This window comes from Microtus oregoni, unplaced genomic scaffold (assembly GCF_018167655.1).
Source record: "Microtus oregoni isolate MIOR12 unplaced genomic scaffold, Mior012 000043F_ref0000047, whole genome shotgun sequence".
Classification (NCBI taxonomy): domain Eukaryota; kingdom Metazoa; phylum Chordata; class Mammalia; order Rodentia; family Cricetidae; genus Microtus; species Microtus oregoni.
The window spans coordinates 12,381,650-12,400,221 of record NW_024543210.1 but is presented as its reverse complement, the minus strand read 5'-3'; the positions used below and the strand labels follow the sequence as shown (position 1 = coordinate 12,400,221).

The 18,572-nt window shown below is 45.5% G+C and overlaps 1 protein-coding gene across 10 annotated transcripts in view; it reads right to left on the bottom strand.

Moving 5' to 3' along the window:
• Ttc7b (tetratricopeptide repeat domain 7B) overlaps positions 1-18,572 on the bottom strand; it is a 216,358-nt gene that overhangs the window by 160,247 nt on the left and 37,539 nt on the right. The gene's annotated exons all lie outside the window — the stretch shown is intronic.

The following is an 18,572-nucleotide window of genomic DNA, read 5'->3' as shown; positions in this document are numbered from 1 at the left end:
CTCCATGTCTTTTCACGGCTTGCTAGCTTGTTTCGTTCTCTTGCTAACATTCCACTTACCTACCTACCTTTGAGTGGTTAGCTTGACTGCTTAGTTCTGGCTCTTGGAGAAGTTAAAAACACACTCATGTAGGATTGTTCTGTGGACATGCTTCAATTCAACTTAGTAAATACCAAAATGTGTGCCTTCCAGCTCACATGCCCGACTATGCTGGAGACACAGTCTTGGGAGAGAACGCGCCACACTTCTTCTCGCCGCTGCTTTCTGAGGCGCAGGACTAAGTGAGTTCCTAGCGCTCGGCTTGTGCCCAGCACTGGTGTTGCTGGCTCTGGTAGTCAGACAGTCTGATAGGTGCACAGTGGCATCTCGCTCCTGTCTGACTCTGCACTTCCCTTTCACATGCTTATCTGCCACCTGCATCCTTATCTCAAGTGCTGCCTGGTTAAATTTTTTGCTCTTTTTCAATTGGGGTATTTAGGGATTTCCAGTTTTGAGTTTTAAGTATTCTCTGTATGAGAATGAGATTAAAATTAATTAATATTCAAATGAGAGCCCTTTATTATAAATATTTCTTTTGTAAATATTTTTTCTCAAAATCTAAGACTTCTATAGAGTATATTCACAGATATGTTCATCTGTGTGTTGGTGTCTTTTCTACCTCTCCATATCACTTTTGAGACAGGGTTTCCTCACTGGACCTGGGGCTTGTCAATTCAGGTAGACTGCAGGCCAGCAAGCCCCAGGGTCCTCGGTGCTGGAACTGTGAGCACTTGCCAGGCTTTTATACAGAGGCTAGCGCTCTGAACTGCAAGCTTGCACAGGCAGCATTTTACCAGCTGAGCCAGACCCCAGCCTTCCAAGTCCAACCCTTCTCTTCCCACTCCTTAGCTGGCATCTTTCAGATTAACTTTACTATTTATTTTATATATTTAACTTTATTAAATTCTAATTTTTATCAACTTTTCCTTTCATGGATTATACTTTAGATATTATAACTAAACATCACTGGTAAACACAAAGTCACCCAGCTTTCTCCTGTGTTATCTTCCAGGAGTTTCACAGCTTTGCACTTTATTTTGACACTTATAACACTTGAGGCCTATGGCTGAGTTTTTCTTCTTTATTTTTCTGCGTCTGTACTCAGTAGTCCTGGCATTAAGACTGCCTTTGTCAAAGCCTAGTTGACTCGGTTGGATGGGTCTAGCCTTTAGCCCTGCTCTTTTCTACTGACTTACCTGTCTGCTCTTTTATCAGTATTATGCTGTCGTGATCACAGTATACTATTCTGATATCACTAGTGCAGTGTAATATACATGAGATAAAATTTGCCTGTTTCATGTATTCAATTTTTTTTAAATAAATTCAAAGACTTTATAATTTGTGGTAGTTTGAATAGGAATATCACCTACAGACTTACGTGTTTGAATGCTTGGCCCATAGGGAGTAACACTATTAGAAGGTGTGGCCTTGTTGGAGGAAGAACTTTGAGGTCTTACATGCTCAAGCTACAGCCAGTGTGGCACACAGTCTCTCCCTGTAGCCTGCGAATCCAGATGTAGAACTCTCAACCCCTTCTCCAGCATCATGTCTGCCTGCACGATGCCAAGCTTCCTGCCATGACAATTTTGGACTAAACCTCAGAACAGCAAGCCAGCTCTAGCTAAATGTTTGTAAGAGTTGCTATGGTCATGGTGTCTCTTCACCCAAACTAAGACAAAATTTGAATTTAGAATAATATCATCATCCTTAAATGCTGTTTTCTGCTCATAAAGTCAGTTCCCAGTCCTGCCCTCAGCTTTAGACTACCATCAATCTACGATCTCTATAGCTTACTCCTTCTGGACACTTTATATAAATGAAGTTGTACATATGGCCTTTGGGAGATTTTTTTTGAATGCATGCTCCCAGGCTCATCCAGGATATAGAAAGTTTCAGTGCTGTTTTTATTGTCTTTCTCTTTTCACAGTATTTTCACTGCTCCGACAGGCTGCATTTTCTACCCAACTGCCCAGTGCAGACGCAGGTCATTCCCACTCTGGCTACTATGAAAAATGCAGCTGTAAGTATTCATGGACAGCCTTCCTGTAGAGAAATATTTTAATACTCTTTGGTTGGCATATAGGGGTGGAATTGTTAGATCACATGACAAGTTTCTTCTTAATTTTTTAGTTGCCAAACTGTTTTCTAAACTAGCTTCAGCTTTCTGTATCTGGCCAGCCATGGGTGAGCGTCCTGTCTCCACAGATCTGGCATTGCTACTGTCTGACTTTTACACAGCATTGCCTCAGAGGGCAGGAAAAGGCATCTCATTGTGTTTAGAGTCATATTTCCACAACCACTGACTCCAGCCACCCATTTGTTCATGTGCCTATTTATTATCTACATATCTTCTTTAGTCAATTGTCTTAAAATATTTAATCCACTTACAAGGTTACTAGTTTTCCTACTGACTTGACAGTGTTTGTATATTCTAGATAAAGATGCTCAGATTTGTGATTTGGAAATATTTTCATTCTATGAATACTATTACTACTACTTCTTCTCCTTCTCGTCCTCCTCTTCCTCCTTCTCCCCGCCCCCACCTCTCTTTACATTTTTTAACAGGGAATTTTCCCTGGGTGGATAGAGATCAACCATGATCTGTTTGTGCCGCGCAAACAGGACATTTCTTAAACAGCAGAAATAAACTTTTGATGAAATCAAAGGTATCCATATTTTCTTTAATTGGGATAAGTTTGGGCTAACAAGGCTTTGCCCTACATGTTTCTCTAGAATTGGAAGTTTTCTTTAATTGGGCTGCATTTGGGCTAACAAGGCTTTGCCCTACATGTTTCTCTAGAATTGGATGTTTTCTTTAATTGGGCTGCATTTGGGCTAACAAGGCTTTGCCCTGCATGTTCCTCTAGAATTGGATGTTTTCTCTAATTGGGCTGAGTTTGGGCTATCAAGGCTTTGCCCTGCATGTTCCTCTAAAATTGGATGTTTTCTTTAATTGGGCTGAGTTTGGGCTAACAAGGCTTTGCCCTGCATGTTCCTCTAGAATTGGATGTTTTCTTTAATTGGGCTGAGTTTGGGCTAACAAGGCTTTGCCCTGCGTGTTCCTCTAGAATTGGATGTTTTCTTTAATTGGGCTGAGTTTGGGCTAACAAGGCTTTGCCCTGCGTGTTCCTCAGAATTGGAGCCCAGAAGTGTGACCCACACTGCCGTCAGTTTTACATACACAGCAGGGTACAGACTGACCTGACCTCTTTGCGAACAGACCTCCAGCTTTCTAATTCCACATAACTGAAGACTTTCCTTTCCCAATGAGATGCACATTTGTGGGAAATCATATGGGCACCAATGCGTGCATCTCCGGACTGTGTTCTGTTACAGTGATCTGTGTACGCTCACACCGATGCCTGGTGAGTGCCGTCACACTCACGGCTGGGAGAACTGAGGGCTGCTTGCAGGACTCTGGAAAGGAGAGGATAACTCCACATTGGAACACGTTCTTTCCTGAACTCGTTCCTCCATGCCTTTTACCTTTACTGATTTTAGTCTGTCTCTTTTTGTGTAATAAACAGTAAGCAGAAATAAGTTTTCTGAAGTGTGAGCTTTTTCCTGCAATCAGTGGTCTTGAGAAACACTGACAGGCACTAGAGAACATAGCTGAATTCTTCTAACTTTGTCACGATGTGTTTCTCACTTAGTTGCTCTTATAAGTCTTTTGCTAGAAGAGAATGTATATTCTACTGTAAGGTGGAATGTCACACTAAGGTTGGTTGGGTCAAGTCAACACACTGCTCCTGGCCTTCTTTCTCTAACTTACTGATATGTCTTCCCGCTCTACATTTATTGAAACAGTGGCATTGAGTCGACCATAACTGTGCATCTTCCCATTTCTCTGTTAAGTTTCGTCAGTTTTCCTTCATATATTTTAAAGCTCTGCTATTGGGCATATAAACTTTAAAACTGTTATTAAATCTTTAATAGACTGACTTCTTTGCTTCAACACCACCTTTGTCAACTTTAACCCAGTTCCTCCAATTCTCATTTGGTTAATGTAACCATAGTAGATTTCTCATCCCTTTTCCTCTCAATCTACTGTGCCATTATTTTCTAAACTACTTCCTATAGTCAACACTCAAACCTTCCTTATTTTCCATTGTGATGGCCGTTTAGTTTTAAGTGTTTGGAACATTTACAGTCAGCAAACATGGTGACACATGCCCATGATCCCAGTACTCTGGAGGCTGAGGATTATGCATGTGAGGCCAGCCTAGGCTATACAGCGAGATCTGTCTCAAAAGACAAACAGACCCCCACAGTAACATTTACTGAAATTTGTATTTGTCCCACGTGCCCATGTTCTGTTTCTTTCCCCTCTATTTCGCTAGCGTATTTACCTCACTTGTTAACTTACTAGCAGAAATGATGTCTACTGCTCTTGGTTTCAATTATGATCTGTTTCAAATGACTTCGCATACTCTGAACAACCTTTATAACCTGTCCCCTCATCGCTAGTATTGTATTAAGTAGTCAATTATATTTTAAAGAAACTTAGTCTTCTATTTCCAGCAATATAGCTGGGCTCTTTCATGCTAAACATTCGTGTTGATTCACATTTCCTTCTGGTGTCTTTTTTCTTCTGCCCAAAGTAATTCCTTAAATATATTTGTGGGATTGTCCTACTACTGCTGATTTCTTAGCTGCATTATGTCTGGGAGATGCGATATTGATATTCATCTTTGGAGCTATTTCCCTGGGAAGGGAATTGAAGGTTGATGGCTTGCTTCTCCCTCGTTCTTCCTCTAAAGATGCTGCTCCACTAAGTTCGCACTTACATACTTTCTGAAAGGAATTCCGTTTCTCCCCCTTACGTCTGTTAATTTATATGGTTTTTCTTTTCTGGCTTCATCACTGGCTGTGGGCAGTTTGTATTATGAAGTACTTGAAAGCTTCACTGAATTCCTAGAACTGAGTGTTTACAGTTTTGTAAAAACTCAAAACTCTGTGGAGATAGTTTAATGAGTAAAATACTTGCCATGATCCTTAGTTCAGATGCCCAGAATAGAAATGTGGTAGCACTTGCCGTCATGCCAGCACTCCTGTGGAGAGACAGGAAGCAGAGACAGGAGAAGCCCTGTGGCCGGGGCCAGCTCATGGTATACGTAGTGGGAACACAAGAGACTGAGCCTCATGTAGGATGGGAGGAAGAACCCACATCCAAGGCTGCTCTCAAACTTTTACATGTGCCCTGTAGTAAACACATGTCTGTACCCACACAGATCACAGACACACAAATAAAAAATTAAATTTTTAATTCTAAATTTTAGTATTTATTCACAGTCCAAATCATCAAGTAGCCTCTTACAGTTCTGCCATAACTTCTTAACTTTTTTTTTTTTAAGAAAATGCGTGATAAAAAAGAATAGACTCCTTTAGGCTGTGGTGATGCACACCTTTAATCCTAGTACTTGGTAGGCAGAAGCAGGTAGATCTCAGAGTTTGAGGCCAGCCTGGTCTACAGAGTGAGTTCCAGTACAGCAAGGCTATACAGAGAGACCGTGTCTCGAAAAAACAAAACAAAACAAAAACCCAGACTCCTCATTTACACAACAGCCTCAGAACTACTAAAGGCAAGAGAGCAAGTGATTGGTTTCAGTTTTATCTTGTTCTTTACACACCCACTAGAACTAAATTAAAAGCCACGGGGGGTGGGGGGGGTAGGGGGAGAGAAATTGTTCCATGGTCTGGTCTTTTTGTGGATAAAAAGCAACCAAACAATGTAAGAGCTAAAGCCAGTAGTTTAATACAAGAAGAACCAAACCAATACCCCAGAATATGTTAGAAGATCAAGAAAAATTGACCCTACTGGTTGATACCGTGTTCCTGCAGGCTGGACTCTGGCAGCTAAAGCCCATGGCAATTATCAAGCTATCCAGAGACATGTCAGAGCTCCAAAACCAAAGAAACACCCAATCTGTTCAATACAGCTTGATGATCCTTGTATGTTAGTAGGTTCCAAAGAGCCAAAGCCAGTCCTCTGGGTCTACAAGCTCCACAACCTGCCCTCCACAGCAGAGGAGGAGCAGTGCTTCGGGTGGGATCATGATCTAGACAGCAAGTCTGTAGCACCTAAGGTGTGGGCTGCACGAGTCTCCCTTGGCCTGCGGAAGGCCCTCATGGTGTCGAACTAATGGTGGCTTCTTTTTCCCCCAACACCATGCCTTTCATCCTATATGCACTGGGCATGTATCAGAGCACAGGCAGAATTCTAACAACCATCTCAGTTCTAGAATCCTTAGGTATCTGACAAAAGCTAAGCCTCTGGACTGGCACGTGATTTTCAAGTGCCAGGGTCACATCAGCTCTGTCTGAGAGGCAAAGTCCTAGGTCAGGGCCCAGATCGGCTCCCATTAGAAACTGAGATGAAGCCTTGTCAGTTTAACCGTCATCCTCAGTAGTGTTTTCAGTGACTTTCCTTTTCCCCCCTAGAGAAATGCATGATCAAAAATGGGGAGGTGGTCAGACTTGCTAAAGGGCTTCTATGATGCAAACACCTCAGTAAGATCTCAGTAATACCTGCTTCCCCAAATCAAGCTGTATGCAAAAGGGTAGAAATTTAGTGTATATTCATCTGTTCTCTCAAGACTAGGCACTACACAGAAAAGCAGATGACTTAGTCACAGGTTCAGTAACACAGTGTTAGCATCTTCTCAGCTCTGATAAGAGACACTTCTAACTACACCCTAACAAGGTGGGCAGCATCATGGCAGAAGAAGAAAGGTCATGGTGGGACAAGAAGCAAAAAGACCAAGTGCATTCTATTTAACTAGAAACCTTGGTCCCTTAAGAGCTGTATCAGCGCCTTCCCAGGTTGGCGCCCAATGATCTAATCATTTTCCATTAGCTCCCACATCCTGACATTCCTTCATCGAGTAGCATTACCACCCTAGGAAGCAGCACACAAAGCTTTTGGGGGACACACTCAAGCCACAGTCAAGTCATAATAAAATGCATCTGGCAACAAGACCAGGTTTAAAGTATTAATAATAAATGGCTGACCACATTGCTGTGTTTCAAAAGCGCAGACCACCCACCCAGCCAGTCTATGATCCATCTCCCTGTGACCGGATGAAGTTCCACAGAGGGATCAGGATCTGGCAGGTCCTTCTGTCAACTCGTAATGATAAAAATAAAATCACTTGGATTATACACCCCTTGCTCTCAAAGCTCTTCCATACACACTGGCTATTTAGTAACACTCAGCAAGTAATATCTGTACCTAAATATGTGGGGAGAGAGAGTCTCCAAGGAGCTAACTGACTTGCCCAGGTGCCGGAGAGGAAGCCCCACACTGGGTGGGGGCCACGCCCTTCCCAGGCTGTCCAGGGTGCAGTGCTGAAAGCTGAGGTAGTACAAGGGGCCAAAGGGAGGAAACTACCGGAAGACCAGGGGGAGGACACTACCGGAAGACCAGGGGGAGGGAGGACACTACCGGAAGACCAGGGGGAGGGAGGACACTACTGGAAGACCAGGGGGAGGGAGGACACTACCGGAAGACCAGGGGGAGGGAGGACACTACCGGAAGACCAGGGGGAGGAAGGACACTACTGGAAGACAAGGGGGAGGGAGGACACTACCGGAAGACGGGGGGGGGGGGGAGGACACGACTGGAAGACCAGGGGGAGGACATTACTGGAAGGTCAGGGGGGAGTCTAGTGGACAGGGTGCTGGATAGCTGAGACTCAAGCTGAGAGCAACTTGTCCAGCCTCTCTGCACTGCTCTGTTTAGGTGGGACTACAGAATTCTCTCCTGTCCAGCTTTATCTGAGAGCCCCCGTTCTTTTCTGGGTATAGGACTGACCCACACTAATCAAGGTTTATTTAAGTAGGTCCTTCTCAGCACCTTGCACTATGCCTGGGTTCGATGTGCAGTTTCTGATCTTCATAGCTACCCTACAAGGAAGGTGCTCATAGAATTTGTAGATATGATTGGAGTTAGGACACCACAGCTGACAATGATAACATCACCTTGCTCTGACCCTGTTCCCTGTAACCACAAAGCCCTCTGGCAATCCTTTTACTGAGCAGCAAACTTCAAATAGCAGTGAACTCAATGCCCAATCCTAGCAAGGCAATAAAAATGAGCTTCAAACAGAATCCTATGAACCAGTGCTGATTGCTTCTCCTACCAAGAGCTGCACCACTTCAAGCAATCCAAACCTCCAGGACCACCAGGACTACCACATGTCCCAGGCCTTCTGTGCTATGAACCACTGAGACAATACCTTGTGCTACAGGGCTGAACAGTCAAATTGATATTTTGATTCTTAAATGCCACATGGACATGAACAGAATAACAACTTCTCAGTTATATGATACAATAAAGCTATAAATGTAACAGAGATCCTGTGAACTACAGCACCAGCCATTGCTCTCTCGGTTAACTCAACCTCGGCTAGGGAACTCACACACAGGGGAGGCACATCCTGAGGCCGCTGTAACCCGAGGGGGGAGGGGAGTCTATAGGACTTTGTAACTGGACGTACTAAACTTCAGTATAAGTCCATGTCTCTGATAACCCAGCACCACGGTGTAGGCTTCAAAGGCAGTAAGACAATGTTAGGGGAATCTCAAGTTCCAAAGTGGAAAGGAAATCCAGGAAGAGCCCGAGACTCACAGGCAAGTCATAGGAAGGCAGCTCGCCTGGAGTTGCTGAACTCATGTGCTTGCCTCTAGACTCAGGGTTCCCACAGGTATCAGGTGTGTAGGGGAGGATTAGGTGTGCGGAGCATGGAGAGGGGACACGACCATGGAAACACCACATGCAGGGGATGAGGGAAAAGAAGCTGTCAGGGGTCTCCTGTGAAGTTTCTGTCAACCCACAGCTTCTCTGAGTTTAAGTGGCTCCTGGCTGGATGCCATGGCAGACCCCTTTGGGGGACCACCAAGAACTGTTTTCCTTCTAGGCTCGGCATATCCTTCTCAGGAGCTAAATACATGTGTACACCATGGACACACACAGAGACACAGACACACACACAAGCACACACACACACACAAGCACACACACACAAGCACACATCTCCAGAAGTGAAGCCAATCCCGTATTCAGCATTTACCTGCTAGAGCAAACACTCTTTCAGTGAATGTTTCTTCTCACTCTATAATTCTACAAGCAAATGAGATGCTAATTCAAACTGAATTAGAAACAAGAGTCTGTGATCTGAATTTATGCTCTTTTACATTTCCATTTAATAACAATATACCAATATGTATTTAACATATAGCAATAATAACAGCTGTTGAGTGCTACCTGCCAGGTCTCTGAGAGCTCCATGATAGAGGGACTGGGCCTTGAGGTGATAGGAACTCATCCAAGATGACACAAAAGGACAGAGCTAGGGTCCAGCCAGTCTGAGTCTGGCATTCCATTATACTTGTCTCTGCCGCGAGAGTCTCTACGCATTGACCTAGGGCTAGAATGGCCAAGGACGTGGGCTGTGAAGGCAGGCTCCTTTGCTCATGGCACACAGATGACATTAGATGCATGACTGCTAAATGAGAGGCAGAGGCAGGCAAATCTCCGTGAGTTCGAGGCCAGTCTGGTCTACAGAATGAGTTTCAAGACAGCCAAGGCTATACAGAGAAACCCTGTCTCAAACAATCATAATAATAAAAACAAAAGCATGGAGATGATGAAGACAGGGCCTGGCACACGGCAAGCCCCCAAGAGTGAGCGGTGACTGACACCGCGTGTCACCACTGCCCTAGATAACAGCGGCTGGAAAGGCTCCAGGCGGGAGCATCATAGCCTTCGCTCTGATGCTTGTCAATGTTTAAACAGCTTGGCTGAGATACTGTTCAAATATTATAAAACGAACTACAGTATATAATCCAATGGAATATCACCAGATAATTCTGGAGCAGGTGATCACTACAAAAAGAAGCCGCCATCAGCAGCTCCTTCCTGAGCCCCCTCAGACCCTGGGACCACTCACCCACTTCCTGCCTCTACGGATGTGCCTTTTCTAGGCAGCTCATAAAAATGGAATCATATGGGATTTGATCTTTTGTGTCTGGCTAGATTTAGCAAAATATTTTCAAGGTTTGCAGTTATTTAGCAAGTATCCCAGCTTCATTACTTTTGAAGTTGGGGCGAGATGCACAAACACAAGATTAGCCCCTTACGAGCTGCATTTGGTCCAGCACCGTATGATGACCACGATTCATTTTTAAAATCTCATCCCTTCTGATTGCCAAATAATATCCTACTGTGTAGAAGCTTCATTTCCTTTATTCATTCACAGGCTGCCGAATTTTGGATTTTATTTCCACTTCTTGTTTATCCAGAGTCCTGCCACAAACCTTCAGGCACTATTTCTCACGGGAACCTATGCTTTCATTCTCCTGGCTACAGAGCAAGACATGGACTAGTGGATTATGTTGGCCAACTCCTTTCTGTCGTGCTATTCTTAAGGTCTGTTTGGAAAAAAATCATACCTACCATCTAACTATAGACCTTCAAAATACTGAGGCAAAGGAGCAGGACTTTGGGCAGACAGCTGGCTTCGAACCCTTGCTTCTACAAACAGCCGCCCTGTCAGTCAGGGGCCTGCTGTCTAACGTTCTGGAGACTGTTTCTCCTCACATCACACAAATGTGCCGAGTGACATTTGTGCCGGTGACAATGTCCGTGCCTGGCATTCAGAAAACACTCAGCCAACCGTTACCACCCTCGTCAGCAGGCATCCTCCTGGTACCAGTGACAACTCCCTTCCATTTTCTTCTCAGGGATATCTAAAAATATAGGAAAGCCTCAAGCAGAAAGTACCCATCGCCCACATTCGAGCCCCTCAGAGTTAAGGGCGATTAGCATAGCTGCCACAGACCCCTGATCCCAGTGTGAGGCCTCGTCACTGTGGCTGGGGCTCATGTGTTCCCAGAGAAGACTGGTCACACTGGGGACTCCGCAATGCAAAATGGAAGCAAGGGTGACAGTGACCAGGAAACACGTGCAACTGTCCTTGTCTTGCTGCACAGACTCCAGTGAGCAGCAAGGAGATGTGCTGTCCTAGCTGGGATGGAGTCTCAGAGCAGCCACTTGTAGCGGAAAGAGGAGGAGACATTCTTCAACCATGCAACAGGGCAGGTAAGATGTCGGCCATAAAGTCACCCAAATCTGAGTTTGCTGACCTGAGTTTGATGCCTGGAATCTACATGGTGGGAGAGAACCATCTCCTGCAAGATACCCTCTGACCTCCGGACATGTGCACACACAGACATACACATACAAAGGCATTAAATGAATTCAGAACAGACACCTCCACAGACTTTCACTGAGAGCGCTGTCCTCAACCTTTCTATGAACCGAGTTTCTGCTGCCTCCAGAAGGAAAGCCAATGAGAAGTCAAGAGACACAAGCAACATTAAATATGAATGTAGGTCAGTGGCAGTGAAAGGACTCGCGCTCTCCTTACAGCATCTAAATATAAACAGGAAGCTCTGACCAGCACCCTGAGAGGCGTGGTTCATTCCATACAGCGATACAGCATGCAGTCTCCCAGCACGTGGGAATCGTGACCCTAGAGTGGGAACAGGACGGGAGGTAAAGGGGATGGACAGTTTGCTAGTAGTTCTCTGCCCCATCAAGGCCAGGCAGCATCCCTCCCACAAGTCCCCATAACCGGCTTTCCACCATAGCAAAGTCCACACAGGAGCTCTGCATGACCTACTCCTGCCTCCACACCCACCACACGTCGACTTCCTATAAACAACTTCCTTTTCATCGCCCAAAGTGATCTCAAAGCTTCAAATGCAAAAAAGCAGCTTCTCAAAGAAAAACAATGGGGCCTCTATGGTCCCCTGCCCCCTCGGGAACTAGGGAAGCATATGCACGGGGAGTTTAGGCTGTGCCCAGGGTCTCATAGGGTATTAGCAACACCCACCCTGATTCTTGACCCCAAGTTTTGTACTTTGGTACCCGCTTGGAACACAGTCCCCAACAGACCAGAGAACTGTCTGCTCTACAGCTCTGGGACCTCACCTAGAAGGGCATGGCCATTTGCAAACATGCAGTTCCTAAAACTTGAAATTCTGTCTTCAAAACTATCAAGAAATGCCTGGCCTTCCACAGGGGCATCCTTAACTTCCGGGACTTTCTACCCAGGAGGATACAGGGCACGACCCCTGCTAAGGCTCTCTGCCCTGGCACAAAGGTCCCTGTGCTAACTTGGTCTTTGCTGAAGCTGTCCCCAGGGCACTGGCAGCAGTCTGGTCCTCCGCCCAAGATGGGTACATAAGTCTGGGTGTGACCTGGCTGCACAAAGGCAGGCTGTGCAGCTTCCTCCTAGAGAGGCTGTGTGTCCCTCACTAAGTTCCGGTTAACAGAGACACCAGGCAAGTTCAGCTTTCTCCTGGCATCACAACTATGCCAATCTCTGAGACTGCAAATGCCAACTCGGTCTGGCGGGCACTATGTTAGCCTGCCTTGTGGCAGGGCAGGGACCATGAGGAGCTAAGACACAGTGACAAGCAGATTCTAGGAGTAGGGTATGGAATGCACCTGGAAGGGAGCAACTGCGCAGGCAACACTGGTTCCTATCTGAGCCTTGACAGGGTTCCTGCGACCCCTGGTGGCAGCTGCCATCATGCTTCAGAACAACCTCTGACTGCTGTAAAAAGTCGAGTCTGACAGATGTGGCCCCCACTAACTTGCTATGGAATTCTGGGTTCTAGGTTTTTAGTGTGTCCTGAGCTCCAAAGCGCCCCCAATATCCTTAAAAAAAAAGGAGAATAAGAAGGAGAAGGAGTAGGAGGAGGAGGAGGAGGAGGGTTGGCTGCACTGTTTAGGAAAGGCTGTTTTTCCTTCCCTCATGTAGGGTCTACAATGGTTGTAAGTCTGCTCAATGCACCTCACAGCAACCAGGACCAGTCTCTCTGTCACTAAGGGCCTGCGATCTCATGGTGACATAACAGTGAAGAGGCAGACTGATGGATCTATACCTACCAGCTCTCTAAAATGGGGACTCTATCTATGCCAGTCTCTAGGGTAGCAAAGATCAACAGGAATAAGAGGCAAGGGCTTAGACCACGCTCGAAGGATGTTTTACAGGCTGTAACCATCACCAGTAATCTGGTACTACATCCCAGAACCTGGGACACACCTGAGGCCTGTCTGTCTGGGAGGCTGCAGCATGCTCTGCACGGCAGTTGCCATCTCTGCTGGGCACTGGGCAGGGCACTGGGCAGGGACTCAGCTTCCTGTACCCTCCCCGGCACTCTACGGACAACTACACTCCGTGCCACACAGCAACACCCTCATTTTCCACAGAACAGCCAGTGCTCTGCTTCCGCCCCCAACAGAGCTCAGAGCTCTCCAAATATGGGTGTGTGTGTGCTTTCTTCTTTTCCAGAGCATCATGAATATCTGGGGGAAGAGGATGAGCACTAGACATGCTCCAGCAGCCAAATGAGACTAGGAGGGGTTGTGATCAGCAAGGCTCACACTCAGATCCAATTAGTGAAAACACAGGAGCCAGGCCAGGTGACAGTCCACATCAGACCAGCTCTGTACAAGCCCAGGGCCTTACGAGATCCTAGAAGGATGGAGCTGACTCCCAAGAACAAAGTCCTGAGTGACTAGCACACAGTGCCGGAGCCAATGCACTACAGAAGCCCTTTAGCCTAGCAGGCTGAGAGGCAGTCCAGACTCTGAAGGTGACCGTGGGCAGGAGAGGAGCTACAGACAGGATTGTGTGCTTTAAAGCTTGCCAAAGGCCACATCTATGTCATCTAAAGTAGACAGGATTTCAAACACACTGGAAACTTCGGATTAAACAACCTGGGTCTATCTGAGTAGTGCACCCTACATGCCAGGGCAGTTTTAATAAACAGTCTCATGTGGGGACCCTATGTGGCAGACTCTATCCTTGCTGCAAGCAGCTTAGACAAGCCCAGCCTCAATGCCCAGCCTAAGCGTGTGCGCACGTATTTGCTGATTCCATGAATTAATTAATTATACAATCTACTAGAGAGAGGCAAGTGGCAGATGTAAAATAATCAAACAAAAGTTGAGTGCCAAACTAGACTGTACTGACCATAGAGGAGGAATCAGGAGCGCGGGGCAGAGTCTAATATATATGCAAGAACAGTGTCGCTGAGGCTGGACCCAGTTCAGGGTAGCAGAATAAGACCAAGCTAGAAGAGAAATCCAGTTAGGGAGTGGGCCTGGAAGAGGTGAGGGCAGGTGAGTGGCCAGGCAGGCAGCCTGGAGAAGAGGGTGGGTGGACACAGCAGGATATGTGGCCAGCCTGACCATCTGGGAGCTACTGTCCACAAATCTAGAAAAACAACGAGTGCCTACATTTAGCAGAAAACTCACTAACAACCCATGCTTTGAGTTTGGGGAAAAGAATACTTGCTTGGTCAAATGTTACTTTTCCAAGATCCAGTTTAAATTTCAGTTTGACTTGTCCTGCTTGATATTCAGGTCACTGTCTGTGTGCTGCCCTCATATAGAACATCAGCTGCCACAATAGGAAACACTGACGGGGAGTTCCGTGTCACCAGAGCTCCAGGAGCACTTCACCTACAGACAACCCTTACTTCCTGGTAGCACCAAGATCAGTCCTTGTTCTCCTCTTTCCCTGAGTACTCTGTGTGAATGTCAGGCACCCCGCCTTACCCACAGAGAATCCTTTAATCGGACCAATAAACTAGTGGCCTAGAAATCCTTTTAGGTGGTCAGGTTCCCGGGACAGCAGCCCCAGGTGATCAGAATTCACCATCCCAAATTCCAGCCTGCAACTTCCTGCAGCCCAGGGAAACGCCCTGTGCAGCCCAGAGGCTCCAGTTGTTCCCTGTGCAGTGGACTGAGCAGCCACTTCCTCCTCCCTGCACTCACTCCTCACTAGCCCCTCATACACCAGCAGCTTGACCCCACCATCTGCTGCTTCTCTTTCACATTCCTCCCAGTGTCCTTCAAAGGCTTCCCGGTTCTGACCAGGACCGTCTGTCCGGGCCTTGGTGCAGCCCTCTGTACTTGGAATCCAGGCTTTGGCTCTATTGATGGTATCGGTCAGGACCAATGAGAGAAAGCATGCTAGCTCTTTGAAATGAAGGGAAATTAATGTTTGGAACTGTCTGCAGAAGAGATGAAAGAAGGAGAAAAATCACATGGTTCCCCACCCCAGAACCAGCATCAGCAGGAACTCGCCGCATCACAAAGCCTGGAAAGGCCAGAGGGAGGAGGTGGAGTTGAAAGAGCCCAGAAAACAGGGGTCACTGTGTGGGAGTTAAAACAGAGAGGGAAGTTTCATTTGTAGGGAGCTGGACATTCGGTGACTTTAATGTCATCCTACCCAATGCCTTCCAGCAGTGCCTCCTGGTGGCCAAAGCCAGGCACAAATCAACTGATGAACCCAGGGAAACAGCAGAAGTCAGAGCCTTTGAAATAAAGAACATGGAGGAAGGGCCCACGGACAGCTCACAGTCTCCCACAGGCCTTCTTCCCTACAGTCTTTAATTCCTTCAGATCTAGTCTTCACCCTGCACCAGAAAGATACTCTTCCTTATACACTCATGCAAGCCCATACTTCCTCCTTAAAAATCTGCCAATAGCAGGCAGCTTCCTGGCAAGAGGAGAAGGAGAATCTGACCGCTAGACTGACACTGTCAATCAATGGCATGCACAGGAAGTGCTGTTTGCTTTGACTATGATGTGTATTGAGTCTGCTTTATCACATGGGGCAAGTCACTACTCAGATTATCCCTGAAGGATGAAATACAGAGTATTTTTGAAGCTGTCAACCCTGAAAATGGAACCAGCTAAAAAGCCATGGTTGTTTGTCACTAGTGACTCCGTGCTCCTCTGAAAAGATGCCATATAGCTGGGTATATGGTGCCATATAGTGGGATGGTGCATGGCGTTAGTTCCACCTACTCAGGAAGCTGAGGCAGGAGGATGGAAATTCAAGGCTAGCATGGGCAAGCTAGAATGAGACTGTCTCCGAAAGAAAATCAAAACAAACAAAACATCACAACAAACCCCGACATGACAACAGATGTCATATAGAGAGAAATGTAGAACGTGGGTAAAGGCTTTAAAATCTACGGCAATAGAATAGCAAGAGATTGCATTAGCAATCAAAATCCTTCTAAGAAGAAAAGCCAAGGGGGCTGGAGAGGTGGCTCAGAGGTTAAGAGCATTGCTTGCTCTTCTGAAGATCCTGAGTTCAATTCCCAGCAACCACATGGTGGCTCACAACCATCTGTAATGAGATCTGGTGTCCTCTTCTGGCCTGCAGGCATACACACAGACAGAATATTGTATACATAATAAATAAATAAATAAATACATACATACATGACAAGCCAAGGCCCATATGAATGATGAAATAAGAAGCAATGCCAAAAAGCCGAAGCAGAGGGCATGCTCCACAAAGCTATCTTCTGACATCAGTGTCTTCATAGCAAGGGCAAGCTCAGCACATGGAAGGTACGGGTGGCCTGCATGAATCCTCAGCCACACAGAAAACAATCAGACACCATGACCACTTGGGAGGTATCCTGGGAATGTAAGACTGATCTAGCATATGCCAATTACTGTACTAAGAGAATGAAGCACACAAATTATATGACCTTCATAAAAGAAAAAAAGTGCCTTGAATTCTCTAGCACAAGTAAAAACATTTTTAAAAATCCAGCAATCTAGAAATATGAGAAGTCCTTGGAGTTGATAACATCATAAATAAAAACCCAATAGGTGACCTAAGCTTAATCATAAAAGACCAAAGATTTCCACACAATAAGGACGTCGGCTCTAAAGTACCAGCCTGTGCAACTATGCACGGAAAGAAAGAAAGAAAGAAAGAAAGAAAGAAAGAAAGAAAGACAGGAAGGAAAGAAGGAAGGAAGGAAGGAAGAAAGAAAGAAAGAAAGGAAGGAAGGAAGGAAGAAAGAAAGAAAGGAAGGCAGGCAGAAGTAAAACTCTGTATGCAGGTGTCACCAGAGTAAACAGAAAACACTAAAATCCCTTGAAGAGTCTATGAGAGTAAAGAGTTCAGCGGGACTGTGGAACATGAAACAAGCACAAGAAAACCAGCCGCAGGTCCATGGCAGTGAGCAATCTCAAAACAAAACCAGGGAGGCAATCCTGCTTACAGTAACAGAGAAAAGAATAAAGTGCTTAGAGTGGTATGTTTAAAGGAAATAGAAGAGATGCATTCTCAAAGAACCTAGACAATATGCTTTAAGTGAAAGAAAGCATCCATGCTCATGGATTGGAAGATGACAATACTGTTCAAATTCTCCTGCCCTAAAGTTTATATGGCTATGTAAGGAGTCGACAGAACTGAGACAACCTTGAGCCGGAAAAGTAAATCAGAAGACTGCCCAAGTCCCAGGCTTATCCAAGGCTGCGGGGATTCTGACAGCGCAGTAGGAAGGATGGACACAGTGGCCAGTGGGGTGCAGAGAGGAGCACTCACAATTATGTTCAACAACAAGCATGGGAGACAATTCAATGGGAAAATAATGGCCTTAACCATGGTTCTAAAACAACAGGAACTCCACACCCAAAAGAATGACCTTCCCTCATAAAAAATAAAAATAAGAATTAACTCATGATGGAGTTATGAGACCTAAGTTTATGAGTTAATAGCACAAAGTTCCTTGTAGAATAAACCAAAGGAATAAATCTTCCTTGCTTCAATTAGCCAATGATTTTCAGATACAAAACCAAAAACAGAAAATCACTGGCCTTAACAAAGCTCAGTTTTTCAAAAACTATGATTACTGTGCTCTAGGAACATGGAACAAAACAACACTGATAACACACTGCCATGCCCATAAACGCCTCTTTCCACAGTGTGTGGTGCTAAACAGAGAGACCCACAACTGCTGATGACACACTACCACACCCAGAGACCAGAGATGCCTCTTTCCACAGTGTGTGGTGCTAACAGAGACCCACAACTGGACAGTGGAGAGCCCAGGGTGAGAGGCTTTGGATCAAACTCCTCTCCTCGAGGGTCAGAAGTCTAAGCAGAAGAGGAGGCGGGAAGATTCTAAGAGCCAGGAGATGGTGGGTGACTCCAGGGAAAGAGCCATCCAGACACAACACGGCTGGTGCACACATGAATTCACAGAGACTGTGACAGCACACATAAGACCTGCAAGGTCAAACTAGACAAAACCCCGTCACACAGGAGAACACAAAATCTCACTCCTAACAAGGAAGTTGTTTGCAGCTGATAGTCACTGGGTAAGGGAAAAAAATCACCTCTGAACAGGTGAAACTCCTTTGGAAAATAGTTTTCAGTTCCTCAAAATGGTAAAGTCAGAGGTACCTCATGATGCAGTGACTCTTACATACATTTCTAGTTAGGGACATGAAAATGCATGCCCACCCCAACCCATACACAGCTATTTCTAGCAGCATTACTCCTTAAAAACATTTATTTATTTATTTATTTATTTATTTATTTATTTATTTATTTTTGGTTTTTCAAGACAGGGTTTCTCTATGTAACTTTGGAGCCTGTCCTGGAACTTGCTTTGTTTTTTGTTTTTTTTTTTTTAAT